The sequence below is a fragment of the Chiloscyllium punctatum genome, chromosome 36, assembly GCF_047496795.1.
Source record: "Chiloscyllium punctatum isolate Juve2018m chromosome 36, sChiPun1.3, whole genome shotgun sequence".
Classification (NCBI taxonomy): Eukaryota; Metazoa; Chordata; class Chondrichthyes; order Orectolobiformes; family Hemiscylliidae; genus Chiloscyllium; species Chiloscyllium punctatum.
In genome coordinates, this window is record NC_092774.1 from 12,336,078 (window position 1) to 12,352,254 (window position 16,177).

A 16,177-nucleotide genomic window follows, 5' to 3' on the forward strand; every position below is an offset into this window, starting at 1 on the left:
AATGTTACAAGTTTTATGTAAAACACAAGCCCCAATCTCCATTAATTATGCAACTGAGGGGTAGTCGTAAGGTTCACATACATTGTCCAGACCTACATTTCTTCATGTCTACAAAACTGAATGTTATCTTATACTGCAGGTTCAGCTCGGCTCTAATTACTGATAAGGGACAGAGAGAATGAATCCGTCATTCTATGAAGCAGCACAGTCTAATGGCCTGAGGAGCAGAGACAGCCTGCAGCTGCAAGGTCAGGCTATCAAAACAGAATTCCTTACTCTTCAATACTCTTTGCTACCTTCCCCACCCTCCTCCCTGACCTATCCCCACCCCCATTCACTTATTGTACTCTATGCTACTTTCTCCCCACCCCCACCCTCCCCTCATTTATCTCACCACCCTGCAGGCTCTATTCCTGATAAAGGGCTTTTGCCCGAAACGTCCATTTTCCTGCTCCTCGGATGCTGCCTGAACTGCTGTGCTTTTCCAGCACCACTCTAATCAAAAGTGGAGTGGCCATGTTGAATTACCCATAGTGCCCAGGGATGTGCAGGTTGTGGTGGATTGGCCATGTTGAATTACCCATAGTGCCCAGAGATGTGTAGGTTAGGGTGGATTGGCTATGCTAGTTACCCATAGTGCCCAGGGATGTGCAGGTTGTGGTGGATTGGCCATGCGAGATTACCCATAGTGCTGTGAGAAACGAACCCCACTTAATCAATAATTTTCAATCCGAGTCCGCCCCGCCCCTGCCCCTTGCCCCCCCTACCCCCCCCCCCGCCCCCCCAGCCGCTTTCATTCACATCGCTTTCATTCTTGTTAACTCCAGTGTTGGCTGAAACAATTATACCCTGGTGTTAGTTCATTTACTTTGCAGAAGCAATTATGGTTGCAGAAGTAACACTGCTTTACCTGTATCCCACAGGGGTGACCCTACAACCTTGTATAAATAATGTGGGGCATGGCGAGGGTAAACAGACAAGATCTTTGATCTGGGGTTGCTCATAGGTTTAGGGTGAGATTTAAAAGAAACCTAAGGAGCAACTACTTTGTACAGAGGGTGGTGTGTGTAAAGAATGAGCTGCCAGAGGAAGTGGTGGCTACAATTATAACCTTTTAAAGGGTATCTGGATGGGTATATGTTGGGAAACATTTAGAGGGACATGGGCCAAGTGCTGGCAAATGGGACTAGATTGATTTAGGATATCTGGTCAGCATGGACTGAAGGGACTGTTTCTGTGCTGTACATCTGTGATTCTGGCTTGCCACTAATGTTTGTCACGTCTGTATGTTCAGGTTCTCCCTGGTGTTGGTGTTAACGCCTTGGTGTCTTATTTTGCTCCCCACATCCTGGGGACATTAACCATTTCCTATCTGGTTGTTCTGATCTGGACTGCTGTCCGGATCTTTGGATTTCTGGGATTGGTCAATAAACACACCTGGAAGTGACTTTGTCAATCATACAAGCAATAGTTTATTCTTTGATACAGCTGGGTCGGTAGACTCTGATCAGCCCAGAAGGATTAGATTAGATTAGATTCCCACACCGATCCTCTGAAGAGTAGCCCACCCAGACCCATCTCCCTCTAACTAATTCACCTAACATTGCGAGCAGTTTAGCATGGCTAATTCACCAAACCTGCACATCTTTGGATTGGGGGAGGAAACCCACGCAGACATGGGGAGAATGTGCAAACTCCACACAGCCAGCCCCCCCGAGGCTGGAATTGAACCTGGGACCCTGGTGTTGTGAGGCAGCAGTGCTAACCACTGAGCCACCGATGAGTACTCCTAGAGTGCCAAAAGAATCCGCCGACTTTTACAGAGTTTGGATAGAACTTATGTACATTGCTCAGAGTCAGACATTGAGCATGATCACATAGTAACAACCAATCAGATCCCGCAAGGTCCTCGTGTATTTTTGACTTAGCCTCGGACAGCACGGTGGCTCAGTGGTTAACACTGCTGCCTCACAGCACCAGGGTCCCAGGTTCGATTCCAGCCTTGGGCGACCGTCTGTGTGGAGTTTGCACATTCTCCCCATGTCTGCGTGGGTTTACTCCGGGTGCTCCAGTTTCCTCCCAGACTCCAAAGATGTACAGGTCAGGTGGATTGGCCATGCTAAATTGCCCACAGTGTTAGGTGCATTAGTCAGAGGGAAAACGATTCTGGGTGGGTTACTCTTCGGAGGGTCAGTGTGGACTGGTTGGGCCGAAGGGCCTGTTTCAAACTGTAGGGAATCTAATCTAATCTAGCATAATTTCTTGTAGACAACCTGTTCTTGGGATCGTATTTGTCCTGTCTGGTGGTTAGGATTAAACGTTACTTCTGTGACTGATGGTTAGGTTCAGATTTGTTACTTCTGCATTTGCAATTTTTTTCACTGGACTTACATCCGTCTGAGGTTTCTTGTTTGTTCTGAGTCGTATCTGCCTGACTCAGTCCCACCGAGTTAGCCAAGCAGAAGCCATTTTGTCCTACGTCCCATGTTAAAGTGGAGATTTGAGGTGGCCCAGGGAATCCTTTGAGAACTCAGACCTGTAAAGCCTCACTCTTGGTTTGTCCTGGAAATCATACTCTTTGGAAGCCTGGAATAAAAATCTCTCATCATAAAGCCCCAAAATGCAATTCAATTCAATCCATTGCAGGTCTCTGTCTCTGTCTCTGTCTCTCTCTTTTGAACGCTGAAGACAGCAAAGATGTATTTTGTGAATGCCCCGCTTGCAAGGGGTAGTAAGAATCCATTATAATGGACAAGATCCAACCATTAATTACAAAGCTATGGATAGTACCCAATCTTGTTTCAGGGTCAGATTCAAAGACTATCATTAATTTCACAAGGGAACGGCTGTGAATGTTATCACTTGGTGTCCTGTTCACACAGATTCACCGACGCTAAGGTAAACATTCTTAATTGCCTTACAGCATCCTGTTTTCACTGGGTGAGCCCACAACCCATGCCTCTGCAATGTCTCCAACAGCCTGCCATGTGGAACCTTTACTGAGGTCCATGTACACCACGTCAACTGCCCTACTCTCATCTCCATGCTTGGTCACCTTCTCAATAAACCCAATGAGGTTTGTGAGACACGATCTGCCCTCGATGAAACCATGTTGACTATCTGAAATCAAATTGTTGCTTGCTAGATGATTATAAATCCTATCTCTAATATTCCTTTCCAAAAGCTTTCCTACAACAGAAGTAAGGCTCACCGGTCTATAATTACCTGGGTCATCTCTGCTGCCCTTCTTGAACAAGGGCACAACATTTGCAATCCTCCACTCTGGTACTAAACCTGTAGACAATGACAACTCAAATATCACAGCCAAAGGCTCTTCTATCTCCTCACTCGCTTCCCAAAGAATCCTCTGATAAATCCCATCCGGCCCAGGGCATTTGTCTACTTTCACCTCTTCTAGAATTGATAACACCTGTGTGCAACTAACCTCGATCCTTTCGAGTCTAATATCTCGTACCTCATTCTTCTCCTCTACAATATTCTCTTTTTCCTGAGTGAAGACCGATGAGAGATATTCATTAACACCTCTCCAATCTCCACAGGGCCCACACTCAACTTCCCACTTCTGTCTTTGACTGGCCCTATTCCTACCCTAATCATCCTCTTATTCCTCACATACCTATAGAAAGCTTTAGGGTTCTCCTGTATTCTATTTGTTAAAGACTGCTCATGTCCTCTCTTTGCTCTTAACTCTCTCTTTAGATCCTTCCTCGCTGATCTATAATTCTCCATCGCCTCATCTGAACCATCTTGGCTCATCAACACATAAGCCTCCGCCTTCTTTGTAACAAGAGATGCAATTTCTATTGTAAACCACGCTTCCCTTACCCTATCACTTCCTCCCTGCCTGACAGGGACATACCTATCAAGGACACACAATATCTGTTCCTTAAACCAGCTCCACATTTCAATTGTCCTTATCCCCTGCATTTTGCTTCCCTATTCTATGCATCCTAAGTCTTGCCTAATTGCATTATAATTGCCCTTGCCCCATCGATAACTCTTGACCTGTGGCATGTTCCTATCCCTTTACATCGCTGAATGAAACCTAACTGAATTATGGTCACTTTCTCCAAAGTGTTCACCTTCCACTAAATCAAACATCTGGCCTGGTTCATTTCCAAGCACCAGATCCAGTGTGACCTCCCCTCTTGTCGGCCCTTCGACATACTGTGTCAGAAAACCCTCCTGCACACACTGGACAAAAACTGATCCATACGATGTACTAGAGTGAAAGCATTTCCTGTCAATGTTGGGGAAGGTAAAGTCCCCCATAATGACCATCCTGTTCCTTTCACTCCTACCCAGAATAATTTTTGCTAATCCTCTCTTCCACCTCCCTGGAACTCTGCGGAGGCCTATACAAAAACTCCAAGCAGTGTAACGTCTCCTCTCCTGTTTCTAACCTCAGCCCACATTACCTCAGTAGACGAGTCCTCATCAAAAGTTCTGTCAGCTATCCTTGACTAACAAGGCCACACCTCTCCCTCTTTTACCGCCTTGGCTGTTCTTAATGAAAGATCAAAACCCTGGAACCTGCAACATCCATTCCTCACCCTGCTCTATCCATGTCTCCAAAATGGCCACAACATCCAAGTCCCAGGTACCTATCCGTGCTGCAAGCTCACCTACCTTATTGTGGATACTCTGGCATTGATGTAGACACACTTCAAACCACTTCGCTGTCTGCCAGCACATTCCTGTGACCCTGAAATCCTGTCCCTGTCCTTCCTGCTCTCATCCTCCTGTGCATTGCAGCTACACCCCTGGTTCCCATCCCCCTGCTGAGCTAGTTTAAACCCACCCGAATAGCACCAGCAAATTTCCCACCCTGGTTCAAGTGAAGACTGTCCTGTTTGTACAAGTCCCACCTTCCCCAGAATGAGCCCCAATTATCCAAAAACCTGAAACCCTCCCTCCTGCACTATCCTTGCTGCCGCATGTTCAGCTGATATCTCTCCCTATTCCTTGCCTTGCTATCACGTGGCACGGGTAACAAAGCAGAGATAACCATTCTGTTTGTTCTAGCCCTCAGCTTCCACCCGAGCTCCCTGAAATCCTGCCTTACATCCCTATCCCTCTTGTTGTGGGAGATTAGAAATGTTGGTTTTTGCAGAGGAGGCGAAGTGGGGGGAAGGGAAGCGGAATTCTTGTAGCATGTAGCGTACGTAATGAATATAGAGGGTCTTTTAAAGAAAATAGAACATAGAACATAGAAGAATACAGCGCAGTACAGGCCCTTCGGCCCTCGATGTTGCGCCGATCAAAACCCACCTAACCTACACTAACCCACTATCCTCCATATACCTATCCAATGCCCGCTTAAATACCCATAAAGAGGGAGAGTCCACTACTGCTACTGGCAGGGCATTCCATGAACTTACGACTCGCTGAGTGAAGAACCTACCCCTAACATCAGTCCTATATCTACCCCCCCTTAATTTAAAGCTATGCCCCCTTGTAATCGCTGACTCGATACGTGGAAAAAGGTTCTCAGTGTCAACCTATCTAACCCCCTAATCATCTTGTACACCTCTATCAAGTCACCCCTAAACCATCTTTTCTCCAATGAAAACAACCCCAAGTGCCTCAGCCTTTCCTCATAGGATCTTCCTACCATACCAGGCAACATCCTGGTAAACTTCCTCTGCACCCGTTCCAGTGCCTCCACATCCTTCCTATAGTATGGCGACCAAAACTGCACACAATATTCCAGATGCGGCCGCACCAGAGTCTTATACAACTGCAGCATGACCTCAGGACTCCGGAACTCAATTCCTCTACCAATAAAAGCCAGTACGCCATATGCCTTCTTCACTGCACTATTTACCTGGGTGGCAACTTTCAGAGATCTGTGTACATGGACACCAAGATCCCTCTGCTCTTCCACACTACCAAGTATCCGACCATTAGCCTAGTACCCCATCTTTTTGTTACTCTTACCAAAGTGAATCACCTCACACTTAGCTACATTGAACTCCATTTGCCACCTTTCTGCCCAGCTCTGCAGCTTCTCTATATCCCGCTGTAACCTGCCACATCCTTCCTCACTGTCTACAACTCCTCCGACTTTCGTATCATCCGCAAACTTGCTCACCCAACCTTCTATAACCCTTCCTCCAGGTCATTTATAAAAATGACAAACAGCAATGGTCCCAAAACAGATCCTTGCGGAACACCGCTAGTGACAGCACTCCAAGATGAACCTTTGCCATCAACTACTACCCTCTGTCTTCTTCCAGCCAGCCAATTCCTAATCCAAACCTCCAACTCACCCTCAATGCCATATCTCTGTATTTTCTGCAGTAGCCTACCATGGGGGACCTTATCAAACGCCTTACTAAAATCCATATACACCACATCTACCGCTTTCCCCTCATCTACCTCCTTAGTCACCTTCTCAAAGAATTCAATAAGGTTTGTGAGGCACGACCTGCCCTTCACAAAACCATGCTGACTATCCTTGATCACATCATTCTTATCCAGATGTGCATAAATCCTATCCCTTACAATTCTCTCTAAGACTTTGCCCACAACAGAAGTGAGACTCACTGGCCTATAGTTACCAGGATTATCCCTACTCCCCTTCTTGAACAAGGGAACCACGTTTGCTAGCCTCCAGTCCTCCGGCACTACTCCTGTAGACAAAGAGGACACAAAAATCAAGGCCAATGGCTCTGCAATCTCCTCCCTTGCTTCCCAGAGAATCCTAGGATAAATGCCATCAGGCCCAGGGGACTTATCTATTTTCACCCTTGCCAGAATTTCCAACACCTCTTCTCTACATATCTCAAAGCCATCCATTCTACTTATTCGTGCCTCAGTATTCATATCGACAACAATGTCCTGTTCCTGAGTGAATACTGACGAAAAGTATTCATTCAGTGCCTCCCCAATCTCTTCAGCCTCCACACGCAACTTCCCATTACTATCCTTGATTGGACCTATTCCTACTCTAGTCATTCTTTTATTCCTAACATACCTATAGAAAGCCTTAGGGTTTTCCCTAATCCTACCAACTAAGGACCTTTCATGTCCCCTCCTTGCTGCTCTTAGCTCTCTCTTCAGGTCCTTCCGGGCTACCTTATAACTCTCAATCGCCCCTATTGAACCTTCACGCCTCATCTTTACAAAGGCCGCCCTCTTCCATTTAACAAGGGATTCCAACTCCTTATTAAACCACGGCTCCCTCACACGACCCTTTCCTCCCTGCCTGATAGGTACGTACTTGTCAAGGACACTCAATAGTTGCTTCTTGAACAAGTTCCACGTATCAATTACGCTCTTGCCTTGGAATCTACTTTTCCAATCCACACATCCTAAGTCATGCCTCACCGCATCATAATTTCCCTGCCCCCAGCTATAACTCTTGCCCTGTAGTACACACTTATCCCTCTCCATCACCAGAGTAAAAATCACCGAATTGTGGTCACTGTCCCCAAAGTGCTCACCTACCTCTAGTTCTAATACCTGGCCTGGTTCGTTACCCAGAACCAAATCCAGTATGGCCTCACCTCTTGTTGGCTTATCTACATATTGTGTCAGGAAACTCTCCTGCACACACTGGACAAACACTGACCCATCTAACGTACTTGAGCTATAGCTTTCCCAATCAATATCAGGAAAGTTAAAGTCCCCCATAACAACCACCCTATTACTGTCACTCTTCTCCTGAATCATCTTCGCAATCCTTTCCTCAACGATTCTAGGACTATTAGGAGGCCTGTAAAAGACTCCTAACAGGGTGACCTCACCTCTCCTATTCCTAACCTCAACCCAAACTACCTCAGATGGCAAATCTTCGTCCATCTTCCTTTCCACCGCTATAATACTATCTTTGACAAGCAAAGCCACACCCCCCCCCTCTTTTACCCCCACCTCTGACCCTACTAAAACATTTAAACCCTGGAACCTGCAACAGCCAATCCTGTCCCTGATCTAGCCATGTCTCCGTAATAGCCACAACATCGAAGTCCCAGGTACCAACCCACGCTGCAAGTTCACCTACCTTATTTCGTATACTTCTGGCATTAAAGTATACACACTTCAAACCACTCTTCGGTTTACAGGCACCCTCCTTTAAGATTGATGCCATATTCCTAACCGCCCTCCACTCCAGGTCCTGCACCCTAAAGCTACAGTCTGGGTTCCCATGCCCCTGCAGAGTTAGTTTAAACCCCCCCCAAGAGCACTAGCAAACCTCCCCCCAAGGATACTGGTGCCCCTCAGGTTCAGGTGCAGACCATCCTGTTTATGTGCAATTTTTAAAGCAAAACTCTGTAGGCAGTCAATACATGTAATAGTGTGTAAATTTGACTTTGGAAATAGAACCAGTCTAACTCAAGTTTGGGATACAGGCAGACTCTGACCTCACACCTTTAATGCATTGTCTAGTTTGAGATGTGAGCTTTTGCTATAAAACCTTGTTATCTCGAGAAGGTGACAACAAGAAGTTCAGGGATTCACATTGTAATGAGACCTGCAACCTATTTGAAAAGGTGGAAGACTTAACAATCCAGGTTTGTTGAATATACCATTTCAGTGGCAGGACGCTGGAATGTTTTGCTCTAAATTGTGTCTCAGGATCTTATCCCCCACAACCACCTGATGATGAGGCAGCACTCCAAAAGTTACTGCTTCCAAAGAAGCCTGTTGGACTCCAACCTGGAGTTGTGTGATTCTAGAATCTGGTCTCCAGCATCTGCAGTCCTTGTTTTTACCTCGTTGATTTTAACCCTAAAGCGAATCCTCTTGCAAGGATGCCTGCCTTTCCTCCTCTCTCTCCAAGTTTTCCTCCTCTCTCTACAAGAATCTCAAGGAGTCCCTCTCCCACTGCAACTCCCAGGTCATTTCCGCTGCCCTGAAGCTCTTCAACCATGTCCTGAAACAGACTCGCTACCACAGCCACATTTGCTTCCTCAGTGCCAGCCCCCGTAACCAGCTCATCCTGCACAGACTCTGGAACACCTTGATCCAAACAGGCCACTCCACCCTCCTGTCTGACCTATCACCTTCATCCCCACCCCTATTCACCTATTGTACTCTATATTACTTTCTCCCCACCCCCCTCTCATTTATCTCACCACCTTGCAGGCGCACTGCCTCTATTGCTGATGAAGGGCTTTTGCCCAAAATGTCGATTTTCCTGCTCCTCGGATGCTGCCTGAACTGCTGTACTTTTCCAGTACCTAATCTAAAGTGGATTGGCCATGCTGAATTACCCATAGTGTCTAAGGATGTGCAGGTTAGGGTGGATTGGCCGTGCTAAACTACCCATAGTGCCCAGGGATGTGCAGGTTAGGGTGGATTGGCCATGCTAAATTACCCATCGTGCCCAGGGATGTGCAGGTTAGGGTGGATTGGCCATGCTAAATTCCCCATAGTGCCCAAGGATGTGCAGGTTAGGGTGGATTGGCTGTGCTAAATTACCCATCGTGCCCAGGGATGTGCAGGTTAGGGTGGATTGACCATGCTAAATTCCCCATAGTGCCCAGGTTAGGGTGGATTGGCCATGCTAAATTACCCATCGTGCCCAGGGATGTGCAGGTTGGGGTCGATTGGCCATGCTAAATTACCCATAGTGTCTAAGGATGTGCAGGTTAGGGTGGATTGGCTGTGCTAAATTACCCATAGTGCCCAGGGATATGCAGGTTAGTTTGAATGGGCCATGCTAAATTAGGCATAATGTGCAGGGAAGGTGCATGACTCAGGGTTAAATGTAGAGCAATGGGGACAGGGGGAATGGGTGTGGGTGGGTGACCCTTGGGAGGGTCGGTGAGGCCGAGTGGCCTGCTTCCACACTGTGGGGATTCTCTGAAGGGACGGGGTTTGGAAAGTGAGTTGTCCTCCCCGTCTGCTGCTGGGGCCGCGCATGCGCGGTGCGGCGGCCCGCTGAAGGACTCGCCCCGCCTCCTGTCCCGGCACGTTTCCTCGCCCCGCCCCTAGTTCCTTTGTGACGTCACAACGCGGAAGTGGCCCTGTCCGTTTCAAAGTGAATCTCCCTCCCTCTGGGCAACTCTTCATCCTGGGAGGGAGACCGAGATGGGAGGAGGGGAAATTGGTCACTTGGAGCAACTGGAGTGAATCCAGGGAGGGAGCAGACTCCACAAACTCAGGTATGTGTCTTAGTTACCCGGGCGAGGAGGGACTGAAGGATAGAGATTGTGAAGGGGGAGGGCTGGATATCTTTTCTGTTTTGATGTTTAAAATGCACCCGATTCCCACCAGTAACTGCAACAGGTACAAGTACAGCACATACAATATTCCTCATTGCAGCTTCACGCTGGTTTTGCATCCTCCGTTCTTGCTCCACCTTCGTTCCTGCACATTTAGCCTCTTTCCCTCATTCCCATCCCCCCGCCCTGATGTTCCAAGCTCCATTCTTTCCCGATGGCGCCCATTACTCTTGTCGATTTCTTGCCTTATCCGGCCTTGTGTGTGAACAAAGTGTTAGCGTATATCCTCTTTCACTGCCAGCTGCTTCCTTGTTTGCGAAAGCAACATTTCTTCCCATTTTCCGCCGACACTGAGCCTTCTGACCTCCTTGATTGTGTTTTTTTGTTTTTGCAGAAGCAGGAAATAGATGGTTATAACTGTTTGTACGAGCACATCTAGTTTAATCTACACCCCCTCCCCTCACAGCACCTTTATCTGTTTGTCTGTAACATTGTTTGCAGGCACATTTCATGTATGCACGTTTTAGCTAATACAAAAGCAATTATATATTTCCTTCACATAGCTTTCATTCTTGTTAACTCTACTGTTAGCTGAAACAATTATACCCTGATGTTAGTTCATTTACTTTGCAGAAGCAATTATGGTTGCAGAAGTAACACTGCTTTACCTATATCCCACAGGGGTGACCCTACAACCTTGTATTAATAATGTGGGGCATGGCGAGGGTAAACAGACAAGATCTTTGATCTGGGGTTGCTCATAGGTTTAGGGTGAGATTTAAAAGAAACCTAAGGAGCAACTCCTATGTACAGAGGGTGGTGTGTGTAAATGTTGGGAAGCATTTAGAGGGACATGGGTCAAGTGCTGGCAAATGGGACTAGATTGATTTAGGATATCTGGTCAGCATGGACTGAAGGGACTGTTTCTGTGCTGTACATCTGTGATTCTGGCTTGCCACTAATGTTTGTCACGTCTGTATGTTCAGGTTCTCCCTGGTGTTGGTGTTAACGCCTTGGTGTCTTATTTTGCTCCCCACATCCTGGGGACATTAACCATTTCCTGTCTGGTTGTTCTGATCTGGACTGCTGTCCGGATCTTTGGATTTCTGGGATTGGTCAATAAGCACACCTGGAAATGACTCTTTGTCAATCACACAAGCAATAGTTTATTCTTTGATACGGCCGGGTCGGTAGACTCTGATCAGCCCAGAAGGATTAGATTAGATTCCCAACAGTATGGAAACAGGCCCTTCGGCCCAACCAGTCCACACCGACCCTCTGAAGAGTAGCCCACCCAGACCCATCTCCCTCTAACTAATTCACCTAACATTACGGGCAGTTTAGCATGGCCAATTCACCAAACCTGCACATCTTTGGATTGTGGGAGGAAACCCACGCAGACATGGGGACAATGTGCAAACTCCACACAGCCAGTCCCCCGAGGCTGGACTCGAACCTGGGACTCTGGTGTTGTGAGGCAGCAGTGCTAACCACTGAGCCACCGATGAGTACTCCTAGAGTGCCAAAAGAATCCGCCGACTTTTACAGAGTTTGGATAGAACTTATGTACATTGTTCAGAGTCAGACATTGAACATGATCACATAGTAACAACCAATCAGATCCTGCAAGGTCCACGTGCATTTTTGACTTAGCCTAGGGCGGCATGGTGGCTCAGTGGTTAGCTACTGCTGCCTCACAGCACCAGGATCCCAGGTTCGATTCCAGCCTTGGGTGACCGTCTGTGTGGAGTTTGCACATTCTCCCTGTGTCTGTGTGGGTTTCCTCCGGGGGCTCCGGTTTCCTCCCAGACTCCAAAGATGTGCAGGTCAGGTGGATTGGCCATGCTAAATTGCCCACAGTGTTAGGTGCATTAGTCAGAGGGAAAATGGTTCTGGGTGGGTTACTCTTCAGAGGGTCAGTGTGGACTGGTTGGGCCGAAGGGCCTGTTTCCAAACTGTAGGGAATCTAATCTAATCTATCATAATTTCTTGTAGACAACCTGTTCTTGGAATCGTATTTGTCCTGGCTAGTGGTGAGGATTAAACGTTACTTCTGCGATTGATGGTTAGGTTCAGATTTGTTACTTCTGCATTTGCAATTTTTTTCACTGGATTTACATCCGTCTGTGGATTCTTGTTTGTTCTGAGTCGTATCTGCCTGACTCAGTCCCACCGAGTTAGCCAAGCAGAAGCTATTTTGTCCTACCTCCCATGTTAAAGTGGAGATTTGAGGTGGCCCAGGGAATCCTTTGAGAACTCAGACCTGTAACGCCTCACTCTTGGTTTGTCCTGGAAATCATACTCTTTGGAAGCGTGGAATAAAAATCTCTCATCATAAAGCCCCAAAATGCAATTCAATTCAATCCATTGCAGATAAGCACTAAGAGTTAATTTTCTACGGGTTTCAACAGTCTCAGCACTAAAATGGTCTCACAAGGGAACGGCTGTGAATGTTATCACTTGGTGTCCTGATCACACAGATTCACCGATGCTGAGGCAAACATTCTTAATTGCATTACAGCATCCTGTTATCACTTGGTGAGCCCAGGTATCCCTATCTTTAAGTTCTCTCCTCATTCTGAGCCTTCCTGCCTGTTTATTTTCTAGTGCAGTAAATGTATTCAATGATTCAGCATTACATTTTAGTCTGAATGTTTAAAGACAAGTTTTAAGGCTATAGACTTCATCACCCAGATGCCCACACCCTCATTCCTCCCTTTGATTGCACCGCGATCACTGAAAGAGAAGGCTAGTCCAAACGAATGCCCTTCAAGGTGGTCCAGCCATCAACATCCTGTAGAGAGGCACCACCATCTTCGCAGCTCATCTGGTCATATTTATCATCGCCATCAACACGTGTGGGTGAGCCATCAGATCGCGAAAGGAACATTTTCTGGGGCAAATCTATATCACTAAGGGCCCTCATAAACCTAGCAATTAAATACCTAACAATACCAATACCGACAAACAGACATAGCTAAATTGATAAGCCAATTGTACCATCGGCCCGATCTGCAGTTTCCCCAACTAGTCCCTTCAGACATTCTGTCACGGAATACCTGACTCTCTTCTTGTATCTTAGTTAATATTGCCAGTGAGATCAGGAATACCCATAGTGCATTTATCTTGGACAATGGTGCAGACCTCACCCTCCCGGGCGAGTATATAATCTAAGGCATATCAATTCTGCACAGAGTAAAGACACAGGTCTGATAATCCCAGTTTACTCTGTTCCAGAGCCTCTTTACTCTTATTTCCTCAATTGGTCAGGCCGCAAAAGAGGGAACTGCGGTTCTGTTGACTTGTCAACCCTGCCGATCCTTCCAACCTCAGGGTACTCTGGATTCCCCAGCCTATCGGGTGTCCTGTATTGTCACCCAGTCCCTTGGGATCCTTCCAGTTGGAGCAAGGTTGGCTGAGACCAACCGCTGCATCCTCCTCAGATGGAGGTTCCATCGACTTGTCCACTGGCCTGGACAAGGTACTATTGTGGGAACAAGGGCTCCGATACTGACCTTATGAGGGACATCTTTGCCATCCAGGACAAGGAAATTGGTAGCTTTACCTTAGCTGAAGAAATAATAGTCTGGTTTGGTGTATATTAGGGAGAGTTTGTCAAAATAGGTTACTGAAATGTTACAGCAGGGGGTCTGGTCAGGTCTACAGGAGTATAGGGTCAACGTTTTGCAAGGGGAGTCACTTTAGCACTGTACAAAATGGGCCAAGTGACTTGAGCACTCGCAGTGTATGGGAGACAATGGTCCTCAGAATGCTGTTCCCATTGGGCTCTCCCTTAGCTCTATTGTACATGGTCTTGGTGACAGTATCTGGTTCTGAAAAGAGAAAAGGCCTATAAATGCACAAGGGAAGGGTTCCGTTCCAGGTCCATGTGCCACATAAGGCCTGCTGTACCCCAGGCAGTGTTACACCAGCTGTTTGTATAGACAGACCGGAGGTATTGGAAAGTGATATTTCTCTTCACAGGATCAGCAGTAGGAAGTCTGACGAATAGAATGGAATCGGGGTCTGGGGACAGGGCAAGTAAGTCATCTCCTGATAGAGAGGAGTAACATACTACTGTCTCTGGGGTGAAGAGCGTTCTGTGGGCCTGTATAAATAAGTTCCTTGTGGATTGAGGAGTTTCCCCTATCAGGCTTCCCTTTTCTCGAGTCGGCCCGTCCTACAAAAAGGGATGGTGTTCCTGGGCGTCCTTAAAATATTTACCATAATGACGGGGTTGATCATTTTTATCCTCACTAGGCTTGCGTCTGCAGATAAAATCAAAAAGACAGGTTCGGTAACGCCATGGTAACTCCCCCTGATTTCTACTGTCCAGATGGACCATCTGGTCTTTCTGATGGAAGAGTCCATTCCAATAATCAATCTTCATCACGTTCCACACGTCAAAGGTGTCTGGTCCGGTGCACTGGACGACATCTCCTCAGTATGGGTGGTGATAACATCTGATCATTCCCGGTCCCATCCATACTTAGAGCCTTTCCCCATCAGGATGTTGTATGTGATCAGAGAGGTGAGGAGATAAGCGATCCCCCACATGTCCCTCCTCTTAGTTCAAGTATCTGCAATAAGATTAACATTAGAACAACAGCAGGATTCAAAAACCCAAATGGACAGGGTCCACTCCTTTTGTTCAGATTTCAGGATTCTCTCCTCGTCTTCGCCCCTTTTGATTGGTGCGGTCAATCAATTTACAATGGTGCAGGTGGACCCAAGCTGAGTGCCCAGCGACTGTGACCGCCGTAGGGGCGGGAAGTAAAACCTGGAAGGGGCCATCCCAACGAGGTTGGAGACCTTTGCCAGTCCAGTTCTTGACGAGCACCAATGAACCAGGCTCTACCCGTAATGAGGCTGAAAGGGGGGGAACATCGCTGTAGGTCACACGCTCCTGGGAGTGAAAGGCACACATAACATTAGATAGAGCAAGAACATAACCAATCATTGCTTCGGTCATGTGGCGGACGTGGACTGAGAAGGGAGGTGAATCGTTCCAAGGGGTACAGAGGGGGTGACCAGAGAGACTCTCAGCTGGAGACAGTCGTGTCTTGCCCGCAGACATGGATCACATCTGGAATAAGGCCACAGGGATTAGCATAACCAGGAGAGGCCAGACTCGGCCATTAATTTGGCAAGTTTAGGCATGAGTCTGGTTTAAACATTCAACAAGGCCGGTCACCTGAGGATGATAAGTACCATGCAGTTGCCGACAAATACAAAGCTGGGAACAGAGTTCTCTGTTAATATTACCTACAAATGTGACTGGAGTCATAGAGATGTACAGCACAGAAACAGACCCTTCGGTCCAACTCCGTCCTTGCTGACAGGAGAGCCAACCCAATTTAGTCCCAGCTGCCAGCTCCCGGCTCATATAGGGGCCAAGTGATGGCAAACGTGACTCGGTTAATTGAGGATATCTGGGCAGGTTGGGCCAAAGGGTCTGTTTCTGCGCTGTGTGACTCTAATTGTCTTCAGTGAAAGCAGAAGTGTGGTTGTGAAGGCTGGACTTTCAGAGCATGTTCTGCCCTGACTGGAAGCAGAAGAGTTTGACTGAAGTGTGTTGGTGTTAATGCCTTGATGTCTCATTTTGCTCCCACCTTCTCGGGGTCATTAACCATTTTGTGTCTGGTCCTTCCTCAAGAAGCTGCATTGCAGGTTCACTCTGAATTGGCACACTTTGTTTTTGCTTCCCAAAATCAGACCTGCTCACTCTCAGCAGGATCCCAGTGTTGTGAAAGATATTAACTTTCAGGTGGAGGTATCCAAAATTCAGAGAGATGTCAGTATTGATGTTTTTGCTTTTTCTGCCCCTGTAAGATCCTGAATCAGCACCTTCAGGGGAATTAGTTAGAGCAGAGTGAGAACAGAGGGGAAGGGAGATTGGGATGGTGCTTTCAATTTTGTGGAACAACAAAAGAATATTCCACAGAAAGTAGAATTGCTTGTTATGAATTTCTACCCTGCACTGA

General features: G+C 47.1%; 2 protein-coding genes across 3 annotated transcripts in view; both read left to right on the forward strand.

Annotated features, from left to right (window-relative positions):
• LOC140460003 (uncharacterized) overlaps positions 1-16,177 on the forward strand; it is a 110,865-nt gene that overhangs the window by 75,086 nt on the left and 19,602 nt on the right. The gene's annotated exons all lie outside the window — the stretch shown is intronic.
• Positions 1-16,177, forward strand: part of LOC140460766 (uncharacterized) — a 68,168-nt gene that overhangs the window by 46,477 nt on the left and 5,514 nt on the right. Inside the window, exon 1 of one of the 2 annotated variants that reach the window (XM_072555442.1) lies at positions 10,044-10,133. The exons of the other annotated variant lie outside the window; for it this stretch is intronic. The gene's annotated coding sequence lies outside the window, so the exon portion shown is untranslated. Of the gene's footprint in view, positions 1-10,043; positions 10,134-16,177 lie in introns of those variants that run through there. 2 annotated transcript variants of the gene reach the window in all.